Source organism: Mus caroli, unplaced genomic scaffold, assembly GCF_978045245.1.
Source record: "Mus caroli unplaced genomic scaffold, Mus_caroli_1 scaffold_3, whole genome shotgun sequence".
In the NCBI taxonomy this organism is placed as follows: domain Eukaryota; kingdom Metazoa; phylum Chordata; class Mammalia; order Rodentia; family Muridae; genus Mus; species Mus caroli.
In genome coordinates, this window is record NW_028227258.1 from 21,397,184 (window position 1) to 21,415,846 (window position 18,663).

At 46.4% G+C, this 18,663-nt stretch overlaps 1 pseudogene; it reads right to left on the bottom strand.

Annotated features, from left to right (window-relative positions):
- Window positions 1–263: 263 nt before the first annotated feature.
- LOC110291940 (sodium-dependent multivitamin transporter-like) lies at window positions 264–2,229 on the bottom strand (annotated as a pseudogene).
- Between the last annotated feature and the right edge of the window lie 16,434 nt (window positions 2,230–18,663).

Below are 18,663 nucleotides of genomic sequence, written 5' to 3' on the forward strand. Positions count from 1 at the left end.
CCCCCCTCCCCCCCCCACCCCCCCACCCCCCACCCCCCCACCCCCACCCCCACCCCCCCCCCACCCCCGCTGTAAAGAGACTTATCTTAAGGAGGTTTATTAGCATAGCTTTTGCCTAAAGGAACAAATCATGCCTACAAGCCTTGTGCGGGTAATATACAAAGTTCGAGGCGCACACGTTGCCGGAAACACTATAGGGTTGAAACGAAGAGACAGAAACCATAAGGCATTAAAACAAAAACCTACCTTGAGATACACACACTTTAATAGTGGCTTCTCCAGCAAAGCAACTTCTGGCGGGATAGGAACAGGAATGGGAGGAGCTTTGGCAACACAGGGTAAATGGTGCCGGGAGGTGGGGGGTGGGGGGATGGGTTTAGGGGCCGGCCCGGCATTCCGCAGTGAGCAGACAGACTATCAGGCCCACTACAATGACTGTGGTGGAGTTGTGCGCACTGTACATAGGACAGGGAACAGAACTGCTGCAGTCCTGTGGGCTTGGACAGGGTAGAAGGCATCAGGGTGGTCACAGTGGAGACAGATTGCTGGGCAGGAAGGAGCTGGATCCATTAAGGGGAGGGGATGGCGCAGCAGAACTCATCCTGCTTACTGTGCTCCCACTGCCGATCCAGAAGGCCATGGTGCATCCTGTCAACAGGCCCACAATGGCACCAAGAGGGGTGGCACATGAAACGAACATCCCAAGGCCGAAGAGTCCCAACAGTGGCCCTCCAACCATGCCAGAGATACTGAGTGCTGCCCGGAGCACTGATCCCTGATGAGAAGAAATAGAGGCCATTCCCAGGCCAACTAGCCCATAGGCAAAGGCAAGGCTTCGAGAAAGCATGATGGCCCGGGTTTCAGTCAACTGAGGGAACCAGGTCTGGGTCAGGTCTTCCATCGTGACAGTTGCCAGTGAAGTGAGTGCAAAGAGAGCCACTGAAGAGGCAGGCAACAAAGAGCCCAGGCAGCCCTGGCGTGTCTTTCAGGAGCTCCATCCCAAAATAGAGGACAAACTAGAGGTCAAAGGCTGCTTGCTCTTGCTGCGGCCTATGCTATACTCCTTATGATAGGCAAACATGACCAGACCATTGAGGCAGCTCACACAGAGGGCCACTAGCCAGCAAGGGAAGCCTGCATAGCAGGAGAGCACAGCAGCTGTCTCTGAGTGGGAACCGAGGTAGCGCTGCACCTGAGCCTGATTCAGTCCATAGGAGGAGAGCATCAGGAATACTCCTCCAAAGGCCAAAGTCCTGAAAGTGTGACGCACAAAGGGGTCAGGATCCAGCTCAATCCCAGGGATGAGGCCATGCTGTGGAGCCACTTCCCATACATGCCCCAAGCCACCCACTCTGGCTGCTCCTACAATGATAACCACCAGCTGCCCTAGGAACACAACCAGCGTTTGGAACACATCTGTCACAGCCTGATGACACAGATGACAGCCTCCAGCCCACCCAGTGCTGTGTAGATGTTGCAGACAATCCCTAGGGCCAGCACTGACAGCCATAAATCAAATCCAGTCACTGCACTAAGGGCCAAGGATGGTGCAGAGAGAGCAACTCCCACATAGATTACCATCTGAAAGATGAAGGTCACAGTCCCACAGATCCGAACCGATTGTGTGTGTGTGTGTGTGTGTGTGTGTATGTGTGTGCTTTGTTTTGTTTTGTTTTTCGAGACAGGATTTCTCTGTGTAGCCCTCGCTGTCCTGGAACTCACTCTATAGACTAGGCTGGCCTTGAACTCAGAAATTCACCTGCCCCTGCTTCCCAAATGCTGGGATTAAAGGTGAGCGCCACCACGCCCAGTTTCCGAACTGCTTTATAGGCTTTATAGGCTTCATAGGTGCCAGTCAGATGCAGGCGGTAGAAGACAGGGATGAAGATGAGAGCAGGGATTGGGAGCTCCAGGAAGTAGGAGCACCCCAGGAACCAATACTGGGTTCTAACTCAGTAGATCTCAGCTGGTGCCCCCAGAATGGCCACGGCTGACTGGAAGGTGGTCAGCAAGGACGGTGCCACAGGAAGGCAGCCCATTTTGCGGTCTGCCATCAGCAATTCACCAACACTATGGCAGCCTCAGCCACGGCAAACATGATTGAGCCCTGTGACAAGGGAGAGGACCAGCAACAGGCCAAATACCACAGTCCACAACAGAAAAGGTGGAAATAGCCCTGTTGGCATCTGAGGTGGTATGGAAGGGAGCGGCAGTGCTCACCACTCTCATCCTCACGGTGCGGTGCCTACGCTTTGCAGCGACTTGGTATTCCTGGGCTCTGAGCTGTCACTTAGCTGGTTCCTCGCTTTGTCTCACAGCGTTCCTCTTCTACCCACTGACATGGTCCAGGGGCAGCTGGGGAAGCAATCCCTGTTCTGAGACAGAGCTGCCTGGGGCAGGACAGAGGTAGAGGCACCGATTCTGTGAATAGCTTTTGAGGAGTCGTCACCCAGAGCAATAGCCGTCCCCTTAGGTGTGATGGGTCTCTCCCAGCATCCTTCCTGTCAGAACTGCTGCCACTCTGCGGAAGCACTTCCTTGCCTTGCGTCAGTAGTTCGGCCAGGGCTACCAAAGTTGCTTCATTCTTTCCGAAACCAGCATTGTTCCTCCCCCCACCCCCAGCTCAGTTTTCCCGCTCTCTCCACACGTCCATAAACTGGTTTTTAATTGATGGGTAGGTAATATGGCCTTATTTCAATTCCCAACACCTAAATAAAAAGCTGAGACCAGAGGCATGTAGCTCTAACCCCAGAGCTTGGGCAGCAGAGACAGTATCTCTGCTGGTCAACCAGTCAAGCCAATTAGTGAGCTTCAGAGAGAGATCTTATCTCAAAAACTAAGAGAGGGGCCAGAGAGATGGCTCCGTAGTTAGGATCACTCATTCCTCTTCCATGGTTTCATCTCCCAGTGCCCACAATGTGGTTTACAACCATTCATACCTCCAGTTTCAGGGGATCCAATGCCCAAGTCTGATCTCTGCAGACATTAGGCACACATGTAGTACACATGCATACACACAGGCAAAACCTCATACACATAAAATGAAAAATAAACAACCTTTTTAAAAGGTAGAGATCAATTAAGAAAGACATCCAACACACACACATACACACACACACACACACACACACACACACACACACACACACACACACACACACACGAGAGTCAAGTGTGCTTTCAGACAGTGATGGAGAAACCCTGAAGCTATTTTTTGATTGCATTCTACCTAATTCAGCTCTTGCAACAAAGAAGTTATACAATTGACCGCAGAGCACTTGAGCGCCTGAGCAGCACCTGTGTGGCTCTCAAATGTGAATTTGCGCTTGTAATTGCTAGTTATGGCAAGGGAAGCTGCTGCTGAATTTAAAACCACAATCAGCAGGATAGAGAATAAAGATGATGATGATGATGGAAACAGTGTCTCAACCTGAACCAGTTCACTTATGACCTTGGTCCTACAGCCTCACCCGCTCCCCCAGACATGTCCTCCAAGACAGTTAACCAGTTCTCTGCCAGTCAGCATCCTGCTCTCTGGGGCTGTCGTTGAGTCACTTTATCCAACATTGCATTACAAAGTCCTGCTTGTGAGGTGGTTCCTGACCCAACTGTTGGATCCAGCTTCACAGCCTGGTTGGGTTGCTTCTAGATGTTTGTCTTTGTTAGGGTTTCCATTGCTGAGAAGAGACACCATGACCAAGGCAAGTCTTATAAAGGACAACATTTCTCTCTCTCTCTCTCTCTCTCTCTCTCTCTCTCTCTCTCTCTCTCTCTCTCTCTCTTTATTGGATATTTTATTTATTTATATTTCAAATGTTTTCCCCCTTCCAGGTCTCCCCTTTAGAAACCCCCTATCCTATACCCCCTCCCCTGCCTCTATGAGAGTGCTCTCTCACCCACCCACCCACTCCTGTCCTTCCATCCTGGCTTTCCCCTACACTAGGGCATCAAACACCCTCAGACCCAAGGGCCTCTCCTCCCACTAATGTCCAACAAGGCCATCATCCTCTACTACATAGGTGGCAGGAGCCATGGGTCCCTCCATGCGTATTCTTTGGTTGGTGGTCCAGTAACTAGGAGCTGGGGGGGTCTAGCCTGTTGACACTGTTGCTCCCTCCATGGGGCTGCAAACCCTTCAGCTCCTTCAGTCCCTTCTCCAAATCCTCCATCAGGGACCTCCGAGATCAGTCCAATGGTTGGCTTCAAGCTTCTGCCTCTGTCTTTGTCAGGCTCTGGCAAAGCCTCTTAGGAGACAGCCATATCAGGCTTCTATTAGCAAGCACTTCCCGGCCTCCACAATAACATCTGGGTTTGGTGGTTGTATATGGGATGGCACCCCAGGTGGGACAGTCTCTGGATGGCCTTCCCTCCAGTCTCTGTTCCACACTTTGTCTCCATATTTCCTCCTGTGGGTATTTTGTTTGCCCTTCTGAGAGGCACTGAAGCATCTACATTTTGATCTTCCTTCTTAGGCTTCATATGGTCTGTGAATTGAATTTTGGGTATTCCGAACTTTTGGACTAATATCCACTTATCAGTGAGTACATACCATGTGTGTTCTTTTGTTACTGAGTTACCTCACTCAGGATGATATTTTCAAGTTCCATCCATTTGCCTGTGAATTTCATGAAGTCGCTGTTGTTAATAGCTAAATAGTACTCCATTGTGTAGATATACCACATTTTCTGTATCCATTACTCCGTTGAGGAACATCTGGGTTCTTTCCAGCTTCTGGTTACTATAAATAAGGCTGCTATGAACATAGTGGAGCATGTGTCCTTATTACCGGTTGGGACATCTTCTGGATATATGCCCAGGAGAGGTATTGCTGGATCCTCAGGTAGTACTATGTCCAATTTTCTGAGGAACCCCCAGACTGATTTCCAAAATGGTTGTACCAGCTTGCAATCCCACCAGCAATGGACTAGTGTTTCTCTTTCTAAAGGACAACATTTAATTGGGGCTGGCTTACGGGTTCAGAGGTTCAGTCCATTATCATCATGCAGGAACTGTGACAGTATGCAGGCAGGCATGGTGCTGGAGAAGGACCTGAGAGTTCTTGACCTGACTGCAGCCAGGAAAGGCCATCTCACAGGCAGCTAGGAGGAGGGTCTCCAAGCCCACTCCCACAGTGATACACTTCCTCCAACAATGCCATGCCTACTCCAAGAAGGCCATGCCTCCTGATAGTGTCACTCCCTGGGCCAAGCATATTCAAAGCACCACAATGCTTAAGCCAGAAGATTGCATGTAGTTAATATGTCAACTCTCCATGATTGCAAGGCTTAGGAACAGGCATATCCCATGTGAAGCACAGGTTCACTGTGGAATGTGGTGTCCTTGGTCAGTTGCCTTAGCCCATGATGGATTTCATCAGTGTCAGGTCCAAAGGACACACCCCTAAAAGGGAAGTCCCAGCTAACTCATCAAATAGGCCCAGCTCAACCTGGACTACAGGAGGATTTCTGATGGTTAGATAAAAGCCAGCATCCCTTGGGAACTTATGAGTCCTAATCCTGCCTATCAAAAGGAGTCATTGCCTTACCTCTAGCTAAAGGGCCATGTTGCTCTCCATTAACCTGTGTATTTGGTGACTCTCAGCCCTTCAAAAGTCCATGCTAGCATCATGGCTTTTCTTCCCTCCTCCTCAACCCAAACTGCCCCAGCTACTCTTCTTAAAATCCATCTGTTCGTCCTACTTCTCCCCTTTCGGCTCCTGCTTCTGCTGAATGCAGCCACGCTTCCTCGAGTCTCTCCCTTCTTTTCCCCTCTCTTGCAGCTAACCCCTAGCTAGGCCCAGTCTGCCAGCCATGTTCAGTTTACTTGCTTCTCTTTCTACTCTGGACAATGCAGACACCTCTGGCTGTTCTCTCTCATATCTGCGATAAAACCTTCCCCATAACCATACCATTGAGTGGCCTTGTTGTCAGGTTATACAATCTGCTGTGTGCCTCTGCCCACTTGATCTTCCAGAACATCAAGGCAGAGCAGAAGGGATGCACCAGGGGAAGAGACTAAGGGAGATGACAGGGCTGACAGTGAACAGCACCTCTGGAACTGCAGGACCATGTGCATCTCAATCTGACCTTTAGACTCTGTCTCCAGGTAACAAGAGCTGGCAGTAATGTCTCATGACCTCTGACCTTCCAGCCACGTGAGAAAGAAATCCCTAGGGCTACTGTGTATTAAAGTATGAGGCTGTTTGTGGCATCTCTTGGGTAAAATATCACAAAGAGCTTTTACAATTGGTTGTGGTGAATCGTGTGGAGATTTTATAAAGCTCCTTTCAAATAAAACAGTGACACTCCATGCCTATTTGGGTGTTCATCCCTGCAGGGTTTTCAACTATGGGAAGGTGAGTGCCAGGGACAGTGAGTGGCATTAAGAGGAGACCCTGTAAGCACTGTAGATGGTAGACTGGTTCAGGAAGACAGAAAGGCGGACAGACAGACACATAGATAGAGAGACAGAGACAGAGACAGAGACAGAGACAGACAGGCAGGCAGAGGAAAGAGTAGCTTGGTACCTTTCCTCTGTGCGCTTTCTCTAATGTGAATGAGAACTCTAAGCCAAAGCATGTCACACGTACTTGGAGAAAACAGCAGCCTGACCTTGCAAGAAGCAGAACAACTGAGTTCTCAGAGTTACAGAGAAACATGAGAATGTTATTCTCAGCATTCCTCCAACCAGCAATCAGGAAAATGTCACTTCCTGGAACCTCCAGAGTGTGCCTTTTCTATCTCAGATTTACAATTCTTTGCGGCCACTCCACTTGTCTCATGAGATATTAAAGACTTTGCAAGACAGATCTACAATCGACTCTACTGCAAATTAATGCATATCATTGCTAGTATAATGAGTCAAAGGGAAGGCGTTTTAAGTGAAATGAAATAAAAAATATATTATGATCTAAAAAAGATTTGGATAACAAGTGGGGATGGATAAGAGAGAGTGGATCAGCATCTTTTAGGGAGGTCAGAGTTCACAAGTCTCGAGAGTTTCGCCTTGCACTGGGGCTGGGGTGTTGCTTAGTTGGTAGTGTGCCGGCTGGCATGCACGAGACCCTGGGTTTGACGGCAGACAGGTGTGGTGGCCTATGCCTATAGTCCTAGCACTTGGTAGAAGGCTCATGAGTTCAAGCTCATATTCTGTTACAGAGGAAGCTTTAGGCCAGCCTGGGCTATATGAGTTCAACAAACAAACAAACACAACAAAAAACCATCAGCCTGAAATGCTGAGTCTATACGTTACATTCAGATTCTCTGTGTGGCTCGCACTGAGCAGCCAATGGGTAAACAGCAAAAGAACACACATCAGCCCAGAGAAGAGCCTAGAAGATGACACTTTTGTGGTCTTCTTAGCAAACACAAACAAGGTGAGTCGGATCAGCAAACACTGTGGAGAGCTGACTGCAGGCCCTGATGACCCCCAAATAATGCCAAGCTGCAAACAACGTCTCAAAGCCACTTTACGGACTGACGCTGAAATGAACGAGGCACGTCTGGGCACAGGAGATTTACCTCCTTAATTATGTTTTGCTTGTGGATATTAAAACTTGCCTGCCTTCCCCGGTCACCTCTGGAAGAGAAAATGGCTGTGGGAACCTCTCGGGCAATGAGAAAAAAAAAAAAAAAAAAAAGGATTGATGTTGCCCACGTGTGACGAGTTTAATAATGAAAAGATTAGTATCTGTGAGTTTCAGGTTAGAATGTGACGTCTCTTCCAACCCTCCACACCTTCCTCTCTGCTCAATGCTTTCTTTTTCTTCCCGAGGATGCGTTGATGGCGTATTTAAAGCATAGAAATGGGGCAGGTGGGCTTCAGTGACTAAGTGTACTTTTTCCATAAGCGTGAAGACCTGAGTTTGGATCCCAGCATTCAGATGAAAACCGGGCATGGTCTTGTGCACTTTAACATTGAGTGGCAGAGACAGGAGGCTTGCTGGCCAGCCACCCTAGCTAAAAAACACTGAGGCCCAGGCTCAGTGCAAGAGACCTACCTCAAGGGAACCAAGTAGAAAGGGACCAAGCTAGATACCTCTTGCATTCTTGGGGCATACACACATCTGTACAAAATAAACATAGAACGCACACACATTATGGAAAATGTGTATTATAATCTATGAAATAATGATTTGTGGAAAAGAGAAAATATTGTAATTTATTGAGCCCATTCAAAAGGCTGTATCACATAAATTGTCTATTTTAATCTTCCCTAAAATTATATATATATGTGTGTGTGTGTGTGTGTGTATATATATATATATATATATATATAGGCTGGAGAGATGGCTCAGTGGTTAATAGCATTGACTGCTCTTCCAGAGGTTCTGAGTTCAAATCCCAGCAACCACATGGTGGCTCACAACCATCTGTAATGGGATCTGATGCCCTCTTCTGATGTGTCAAAGACAGCTACAGTGTTCTCATATACTTAAAATAAATGGATAAAATATTTTTTTAAAAAAATAGATGTGTTGTCAGTGTAGTCATGAAGAATCTCATACTTGGAAATATTTACATAATGAACAAAAGTTCAGCTTTTCCATTGAACATTGACCTACCAACATTCAGACCTATGGCCTTCCCACTCTATAATAAGGTCTGGCCTTTACCATTCCAATCTGTCAACCACCAGTGAATGTTTCACAGAAATCAGGGGAGGCCACTGCTTTTGAGCTGATTCCTGCATTTGGCCCCAACAGATTGGACCAAACCAGAATGTAGCTGCTTGTTAAATGATGTAGAATCAAAGTTAAACCTTAAAGAAAGAGACCAGATTTTCCCGAGAGCAAGAAATTCCTGTCTACCCGAATCAGCAATAAGCAAGTGCCCTGGCTTCAACACTCTCTCAAAGCAGCAGCCGGATGGGGCTCTTTCTACTGTTCCGCTTTCTGGTTCTGCTATTACGGACCCTACGGTTCCACCACTGCCCGGTGGGAGATTTTATCCTATTTGTAGAATGGAGGTGGCCTGATCTATGAGTAGCATCTGTAATCCAGTCAGATCTGAAACCAAATTCCCTCTAACTTTGTCTTTTGACTGAGCTCAAAAGTTGCACAGTGGGTTGAAAGTCAGCGCAGTTTGTACGCAGCAACTTCGGGAAGGCTTGGAGCTTTCCTCTCTCATTTAACCACCACGATCACTTCCTCTGCGGGGATTATGAGCCCACGGAAGGGCGAGAAGACGGTGACTTAGATGACTCAGTGTTTTCTGTTTTAATTGCTTTCCAAGGAGTGGGAAACAATTGTTTTCCAACAGGAGTGACTTTGAATCGAAAGAAACTTGTGGGGGCAGGGGAACCAGGTTAAAAACCCACCATGCCACACAGATAAAAAGACAGATACTGACATAAAATGTATCTTACAGAGAGGACTCAAAAGTTCTCTGTACACTCAAGTGCTACTCTGCAAAACAGCCTATGAGAGAGAGGCTGCTATTTCCAGGTAGGAAAGAGTGCCCCAAAAATGCTATAGGCATAAAGTTCTACCCTATGACTCCACTCCTGGATTCTTCCTCAAGCATTTCTTTCTTTCTTTCTTTTTTTTTTTTAAGATTTATTTATTCATTATATGTAAGTACACTGTAGCTGTCTTCAGACACTCCAGAAGAGGGAGTCAGATCTCATTACAGATGGTTGTGAGCCACCATGTGGTTGCTGGAATTTGAACTCCGGACCTTCGGAAGAGCAGTCGGGTGCTCTTACCCACTGAGCCATCTCACATTTAAGTCATCCTAAAATGTATAGCAAAAACTTTCCAGCTCAGAACACACAGGTTTGTCATGCAGAAGTAAATCAACCATCCAGCCTTGGGCGCTTCCTCCATCACCGCTTAGAAGGCTTGACTTGAATTACTTACAAAGCTGACCTTCAGTTCCCCAGTGCCACAGTTGATATCTTCATCCTCCTTGAATTCCAGCCTCTCTCTCTCTCTCTCTCTCTTTCCCTCTCCCTCCCTCTCCCCCTCCCCTCCTCCTCCCCTCCCCCTTCCCCTCCCCTCCCTCCCCCCCCCCTCCATGGAAAAGCCTTTACCTCCTCACTCAGGATCTCCTAAAAGGACTACTGGGGTCTCAAAACCAAGGGAAACTAAAAACAGATTTCCCACAAAGTGCATTAGAATTCTTGCCTGCAACTTGATATTAATATTGGTGAATTGTGTGACTGAATATCCCGCTGAGGGAGGATATGGTGTGTGGCACCCAGCATAGACCCAATGGATTTTATTTTTCTGTGTAATTCGATGCCACGGGACGTGTTATTGTTACAACTTGACTAGGGCACAATGAAGGAAAACACAACACTAAGTCCTGGTCCTTGAGGAGTCCGATGATGATGTAATGAATGATACAGCACATATGTAAGTAATTACATACAGCTACTCAGGCGAGTGACCTATGGCATGGCTAGTAATTATACTGAACATCTTGATGTGGTTTCTGAGATAGAGGAACCTGGATCGAGGAAACGCTTCTATCAGAGTACGTGTAGGCAAGTCCACAGATTAACCTGATTACGTGAGAGGTCCAACTCACTGTGAACAGAGCCACTCCTGGGCAGGAGCTTCTGAGCACCCCTGGTCTTGAGTGGCAGACTCAGCGGGCCAATGGGAAGCCAGCCATTAGGCAGCACTCATCTGCGGTTTCTGCTTCAGTTCCTGCCTCCAGGCTCCTGCCCTGTTTGTGTTTCTCATTGGCTTCCTTCAGTTTTGGATTATGATCAGACACACAAGCTTTTTAAGTCCTTTCTTCCCCAAGGCCACATGTCTATCGCAGTAGTATATCGCTAACTGAGGTGCTGAGTAAACAAGAAACCTGGAGGGGAGGGGTTGGGGGAGGATGAGGACGGGGTGGGGATGGTTTTCAACTGGCAGAAAGTACCTCTGAGGAGACGTGGCTCACACAGAGACCGGAGTGAAGCCCACCGCATCCCAGGGTCTGCGTCTCCAGAGCACAGGAGCAGAAGTTTAAGGTCCTGAGAGGGAAGGGTTTGGCTCCAATAGCAAAGGCCTGTAACAGTTGTTCTCTCACAGTCTTCTCTGGAACATACCAGGTCCTTGAGAGGGAGGGAGCCACCTCTCCTGCAAACTTCCAGAAGCAGTAAGCTTGGCCCCAGTTGTAAAGCACCAGGCCTGAAGGCACTTGACCAGTTGGCTACAGGTTTGGGTTGTGATGTCAGGGAGATCAGCACAGGAACCCAGCCCCTCCGCTGATTGTCCTGTGACTTCAGTGTGTGCTTGGGAGATAGATAGCAAGCGTGTCTGCTTCCCACAGCACAGGGCCTGGAACACACTAAGCTTAGTAGAGGGACTTTAAGCTGCCACCATGAGGACTCTCACCTACTGTGCCCTTCTGCCCTTCTGAGAAACATGCAAGGTGACTGAGAGAGGGCGCTGCTGAGATTACTGAGGAACACCCAGCATCCTGCACCCCATTTTTCTAGGAAGAACTTCGAGCAAGCGCCCCCTGCACCCCATTGGTGGACACAGCTGTTGATCCCTGGCTCTCTTCCCACCCTTGATAACGGAGCCTTTAAAGTGACCTAAGTAAGTCCTGCCTCAGAGCTGAAGGAGATCTGAATGGGGATAGGGCCATTCACTGGAGAAACAATACCCCACAGAGCATCCCTCCTCCCAACCACACCACACAAGCTATGCCCCTGCAGCTGCTGCCCTGCTATTGGCTTCTGACCCACTGCAATACAGAACCGACCCACAAGGGAGGTTGACTGGTGGGCCACTGCAAGACAAGGTGCGGACTAAAGCCAGAGTTCAGCTATGGCGCCACAGCGAGGATGCCCTGTCCAGCTATGGCGCCTCAGCGAGGATGCCCTCCTGCTCAGCATTGCCAGTATTTGGGACCTCACCACTGCTTGCTGACATGAGGCCTTAAAAGCCAACCTGGACCCGCAGCAGAAAGCCGCCATGCAACTCTACTAGAAGAACATTCACCTTCATGGAAGATAACGTCAAAAGTCAATGTCAGCAAGAATACCAGGAACAATGCTATCAGCAAGTCAGAGATAGGGGAGTGTGCGTGGGGGCACGATACGAGTTCTCATTAAAATGATGGCACGGCCATGGCTGGCAGGATCACGGTATCTTACTGGATTTTGTTCTTCCATTATTTATCCACTTTACATCCTGATCACTGGCACCCCTCCTTTTGGCCTTCCCCTCACACAGTCCCTTCACCCATCTCCCTCCCCTTCTCCTCTATATGTAGAGGCTCCCTCTGAGTATCCCCTGAGCCTGGAGCATCAAGTCTCTGCAGGGCTAGGCACATCTTCTCCCACTGAGACCAGACAAGGCAGTCCTCTTAGGGGAGCAGATTACACGGACAGGCAACAAGTTTAGGAACAGCTTCCGTTCCAGTTATTGGGAAGAAGGACATTATTTTGAGGTCACTTTGTATTATGTAGTAAGACCCTGTGTCAATATTAACACACACGTGTGTACATATATACACACATACAAATGCACATGCATATATACGTACATACATACACACATACACCCACCCCACACACATACCACACACACACACACACACACACACACACACACACACCTCTGAATCCAGTAAGATACCATAACCTTGGCTTCCTGATCGAAACTTCTGAAATCCAAACCTATAGATCCAGGTGTGTTTGCTTAGGTCTATAATTAAGACACAGCCTCCTGCAAACACCCACAAGCCACCGTGTTTACAAAGAGAAGCAAGGAAAGTTACAGTTTGCAAATCTCTTTAAGATCTCTCCAGGCTGTCTGCCAGCATCCTGCCATTGAGTCTATAGAGTCAACAGTGACAGCGACGCTAAACAAGAGCTGGCTGTGGCAGGGAAAGTAGCCAGTGTATCAATCCACCTGCATCTTGCTCACACACTCAGTGTTGGTTATTAATATTTTCTCGGGTCAAATTGCCACCATCATTGACACCATTAGTGCCTGAGAGTATGTGATGTATTTGGAGAGTCGGGCTTTGGGCGGCTGGCGCCCAAGGATAATCAAAATTCTCATAAACCCACATTTGGTCTCAGCAGCGTCCTCCTCATGACAACAAATAATTAGTCCAATGCAGAGAAACCACAGGCCAAACCCTGATTCATGACTTTCATAATGACACTTTGGGGCTCTAGCCATTAGCTTTTGTACAAAGTGTCTCCAATTGTTACTTGAAGGATCTTTTTTAAAATGAGCATTCAGTTACAGACAGTTTCTGATTTGTGATGGTTCAACTCGATGTTTCGACTTTACAGTGGTATGAAGAGGGGAGCATGCATTCAACAGAAACCACTGGGTTTTTTTAAATGGTGGAATCCCCCTGCCTCCGTGGGTCCTGGGTAGCAGCCCCAGCTCCCAGTCAGCCGTGTGCTCATGAGGGTATAGAGTGCTTCTGAATGCATTTTTAAATAGCAAGAATTGAAACTTCTGCTTCCAGTGGGTTTCCTAGAAGTCAGTTAAAACAAACAGTGACTGGAGAGACGGCTCAGCGGTTAAGAGCATTGATGCTCTTTCAGAGGACTCAGGTTCAGTTCCCAGCACCCACACGGCAGCTCACAACTGTCTACAACTCCAAGATCTGACACCCTCACATATAGTCATACAAGCAGGCAAAACATCAATGCACATACGATTTTTAAAGATGAAAAAAAATACCCACAAACAAGTGAAAACCCAACAGTTATTGCTTACTGAGATATGAAAACACAACACATGCCACCACTGCTCACAAAAGACATGGGAGATAAGACTGCAGAACCTGTTTTTAACCACCAGCCTGGCGGGAAATCCAATATAAATTGCAGGCTAGTCATTTATCCATACAGTCCAGTAACGGTGGCTTCCTTCTTCTTCTGTTACAAATAAATTTTTTTAAAGATTTTATTTATTATTTATTTTATATGTAAGTACACTGTAGCTGTCTTCAGACACATCAGGAAAGGGAGTCAGATCTCATTACGGATGGTTGTGAGCCACCATGTGGTTGCTGGGATTTGAACTCAGAACCTTCGGAAGAGCAGTCAGTGCTCTTAACTGCTGAGCCATCTCTCCAGTCCCACAAATAAATTGTTACTCTAAAAAAAATGCCACTCTGAGAGTCCACCTCTGGGAAATGACCCTGATACAATTCTACAAAGCCCTTTAGAGTGGAGTGGGAGAGGGCTGTGCAAACCTCTGTTATTAGTCTTGGCTTTTGCCTCTGTGGGAAGGTTTTGTGCTTCTAATGTTGCTCCTTCCCTTAGGAAGAGCCAGCTGCTCCCATTGGTCCTTTGTCTGACCCCAGCAGGAGTCTTTATTGTCAACTTTTTCTATTTTTTCACCCAAAACCTTTCTCTCTGCAAGACCCCAAAATACCCTCCTGGTTTAAGAACTACACCTCCGCCATGTTTTCTTTCCCACCTCACTACCAGGCAGCGTTAGAGGGGACAGGCACTTTCTTCTACCACAGTGTCAAGTGTCCATGTCTCTGTTTCCTTCAGGGAAGGCAATGTGTTTTTTTCTGTGCGTCCTTCCTCTCTCTGTAGAAGCATCCACTTCTTCACCGTAGTGGTGTCAAGTTTGGTCACTAACACTCGAGTGTCATTGGTCACTCCCAGTCAGAAGCTTGGCCGTCGTGTCAAACACCACCACAGCCATCCACAAAGTTAGTGCATACCAGCAAGAATTTGTTCCTTCAGCCTGGGTCGTGGTGTAAGGAAAATCCTACAGCAGAGACATGAAGAGCTAAATGTGACCAAGAGAACCAAGCCTTTCTGGTCTGAGCCTCTGATGTTTGCAGGGTATCCCCAAGCTGTCTGCGGCAGTCCTTAAGTTCTGATTCACATCCTTTCCCTTCTGGCCCAAATATCACTTTTGATACAATAGAGTCCTTTGGCTAAATAGAAAATTTTCTCTTCTCTTTCTACTTACTTCTGAGAAAGCACTTTGGGATATTTTATTCATTTGGGTGGGGGGAATGCACGCATGTGGAGATCAGAGAACAACTTGTGAAAGTCACCTCTTGTCTCCCACCATGGCGGTCCTGGGAACTGAACTCGGGTTTGGCAGCAGACACCTTTAACCACTGATCAATTTTGTTGGCCCCTCTATTCTCTTGCTGAATCATTCAGCACAAAATCAATTATGTAAAGTCAAGGAAGGTGGTTGTTTGGTGAATAGTGGAGAAATGTGGTGACCCAGAGTAGGGTGGCAGTACCTGAAGATGGTCTAAGCATTTGATCAGATATTTGACTATAGTAAAGATTGCGAAGATAAGTGCCTCTTACCTGAGAAGAGGCTTACAATAATGGAAAAGGAAGATGATAATGGCCCCAGTTTAATGGGACTGGAATTGGAGATGTACTATGATAGTAGCTTGCCAAAAACTAGATGTTGCTTTTTTTCTTAGCCGACTCTGCATGGCCAACAAACTGAAGCAAGACTGTGGATATTCAACATGTGCTATGACTCTACAGTCTAAGTAGCTGCCCCACCTCTACATTCACACATTGAAATTCTAACCACCAAGATGCTGGTGTCGTCAAGCCAGAGCTTTGGGTAGGTGATATATCATGAGGGCAGAATCGTCATGATTTGGGGTTTGGGACCTTAAACAAGAGATACTGAGAGATTGCTTGTCCTTCATCAAGGTAAGGGCTCAGACCCTTGATCTTGTACTGCTCAGCCCCTCAGAACTGTGAGAAATAAATTTCTCTTGTTAGAAGGCACCCAGATCCTGATGTTTGTTACAGCAGCTACAACAGGCTAAGACAACAAGCTTAAAAGTCCAACGAAAAGCAGAACTCACAGCCTGATTCCCTGTTGAGTGACTTCATTTCAGACAGGTTAGCAACGCATTGCTTATTCCTGAGCAGGTGGAGTTAAGATTAAGATTTCACTTTCCTGTCATCCACAGCTCAGAAGGGTTTTAGACATCTTTATTAAACTGATCTCCCCACAGCTGGAGGCCACAGGGGTATCACTTGATGTAATAATTCTCCTAGAGCAAGAAGACATGAACATCTAGACCCTAGGATGTTCATGCATAGAGAACACAGACCTCATCCCTGCGCTGTCCTGTCATTTGGTGGATTGGATACATTTGTTTCATCATTTTTTCCAATTGAGTTTTAATTTTTTTTTATAGGAGGAAAATAGAAGCTTTGAGTATCAAAGTTTGGAGCTCATCTTGCCACAGTGACTAATACACTTTTACATTATTTTAGCTATCTCATTAAGATAAATGAATTTCTTTCTTTCTTTCTTTCTTTCTTTCTTTCTTTCTTTCTTTCTTTCTTTCTTTCTTTCTTTCTTCCTTCCTTCCTTCCTTCCTTCCTTCCTTTCTTTCTTTCTTTCTTTCTTTCTTTCTTTCTTTCTCTCTCTCTCTTTCTTTCTTTCTTTTCTCCCTCCCTCCCTTCCTTCCTTCATCCCTTCCTTCCTTCCTTCCTTCCTCCCTCCCTTCCTTCCTCCCTTCCTCCCTCCCTTCCTCCCTTCCTTCCTTCATCCCTCCCTTCCTTCCTTCCTTCCTTCCTTCCTTCCTTCCTTCCTTCCTCCCTCCCTTCCTTCCTCCCTCCCTTCCATCCTCCCTTCCTTCCTCCCTTCCTCCCTCCCTTCCTTCCTTCCTTCCTTCCTTTGTTCCTTCCTTCCTTTCCTCCCTTTCCACTTCCTTTCTCTATTTCTTCCTTCTCTTCCTTCCTTTCTTTCTTAGACAGGTCTTACTATAGACCCCTAGCTGGCCTGGAATTTGCTGTGTAGACCAGATTGGCCTCATGCTTGATCTCCCAGAGATTTACTTCCTCTGCTTCCTAAGTCACCATACCTGGCTTAGGAATTCGCTATCCATGGAGAAAAATAAAATGAAATCCAGACCATCATCTTTTATAGATCTGCACAGAGGACCAGAGCCTAAGGGAGCTAGACAGAAAAATGCCACAGTGTGAGGGTCCTGCCACCAAGGTCATTAAGTACCATGAATCTATTCCTTATAACATGCAAAGAGAAATGAAAGCTGGTGACAGAAGTGTCCGTCACAAACTATTACAGAGGATATTGTTTTTTCCAGGGACAGAGAGGACACTCCCAGCTTGGACTTGACTCCCGACCACTTGATTCAGAGCAGAAACGTGCGAGTCAGTGCTTGAAGGCTCCAGAAGTTTCCTGGCCCCACAGAAGCTTCATTTGTTGATTGTCAAGAACATCATCTGTCAGAGGGTACGTGTTCCAAGAGAGAATGGGGGACAGAGAACGAGCTGTCTGTGGCTGCTGTAACTAGGCACTGGACACCTGTTTGATATCAGATGCTTCTCTGAGAGCCTGAAAGGTCAAGATGACAAGACATGGCTCTCTGATCTTTAGGCTGGAGGACAGAGAAATGGGTCAGGATCTGGGAAGTGAGTGAGCTACAGAGATAGAAAAACAAAGGAGGCGCTGACAAAAACTGAAGGTCTCAGGGAGGGTGTTCTCAGAGGATGCAGCCCCGAACCTGCACCACAGAAATCACTCAAGATGGGTGACACTGACATCCCAGAAGTTAGGAATTTGTTGTTGTTGTTGTTGTTACTATTCTTCACCATTTTTTATATTGTTCTGAGCAGTGAAATAATAAAGTTTTTTAATGGAAATGGTAAAAAAAAAATCAAGTAAAAATATACCCCTTCTTAAAATATCCAATGGCCCTTAGTCTAGAAGCAATAGTTTACAGGGATGGACACTTTGCCATAATTCCTTGCTTTCTGTATCAGTTACTTTTATCATCAATATCCTAGCATACCGATCATGGCTTATGCCACCAATACCTAGCCGAAGTAACTTCATGTTGCAAAGACTGATTTTGGCTTATGGTTTTTCAGGAAGTTCGTGCATCGTGGCAGGGAAAGCAAACCCAAGAACTTTGTATATAGCAGTAGAATCATGGACACCCACAGGGTAGTAGAACAGCAAAGAAATGGGTGTAACCACCCTTAAGGGCCTATTTCTGCCACCGAACTCCCAGAGCGGCACAGCAGCTGGGGACCAAGTGTTCAGACACATGAGCTGTGGTGCCATTTAGATTCAGATATTAACATTCCCTTCTCCTCTGAGTCTTAATATAGAATGGTACTCATACTACATATTTACAACGTTGCACATTATCCCTTCTCCAAATGATTCCTATCATTAATTAACTTAGGAAATCAATTATTTGATAGCATCTTAGTGTTCCATCAAACAGACTTCTTTGTAAGCTTTATCTAGTATGGATTTTGCTCCATGTTTTTAGACATCAAAGGATGACTCTGTGTGTAACCTTTTTTTTTTTGTGTTTTAGAAGTTGACATCCTGGGTTAAAGTTTATGAAAATTATTAGTGTGTTTGATAACTATCTATATTGCTTTCTAGAAAGGTTGTGCCAATTTAAATTACCCTTAGTGATGTATGGCAGTGCCTTTGTTACTAAACTCGTATCAACGTGGCAGAAAAACATTTAAAAATAGTTTTCATAAAATATATTTTTGCTAAAATGAACTAATATTAGATGTACCTCTCATTGAAAACACTATCACTTTTCAGTTTAACAGGTAAAACTTCTTCCTAGTTAAAAAAAAAAAAAAAAAGAGGAAGAAAGAAAGGAAAACACACTTAGCAGATGTTCCAGTTTGTCTTTGGGGTCTATGGGCTCTAACCAACTGTCTGGGGAGAACAATTGG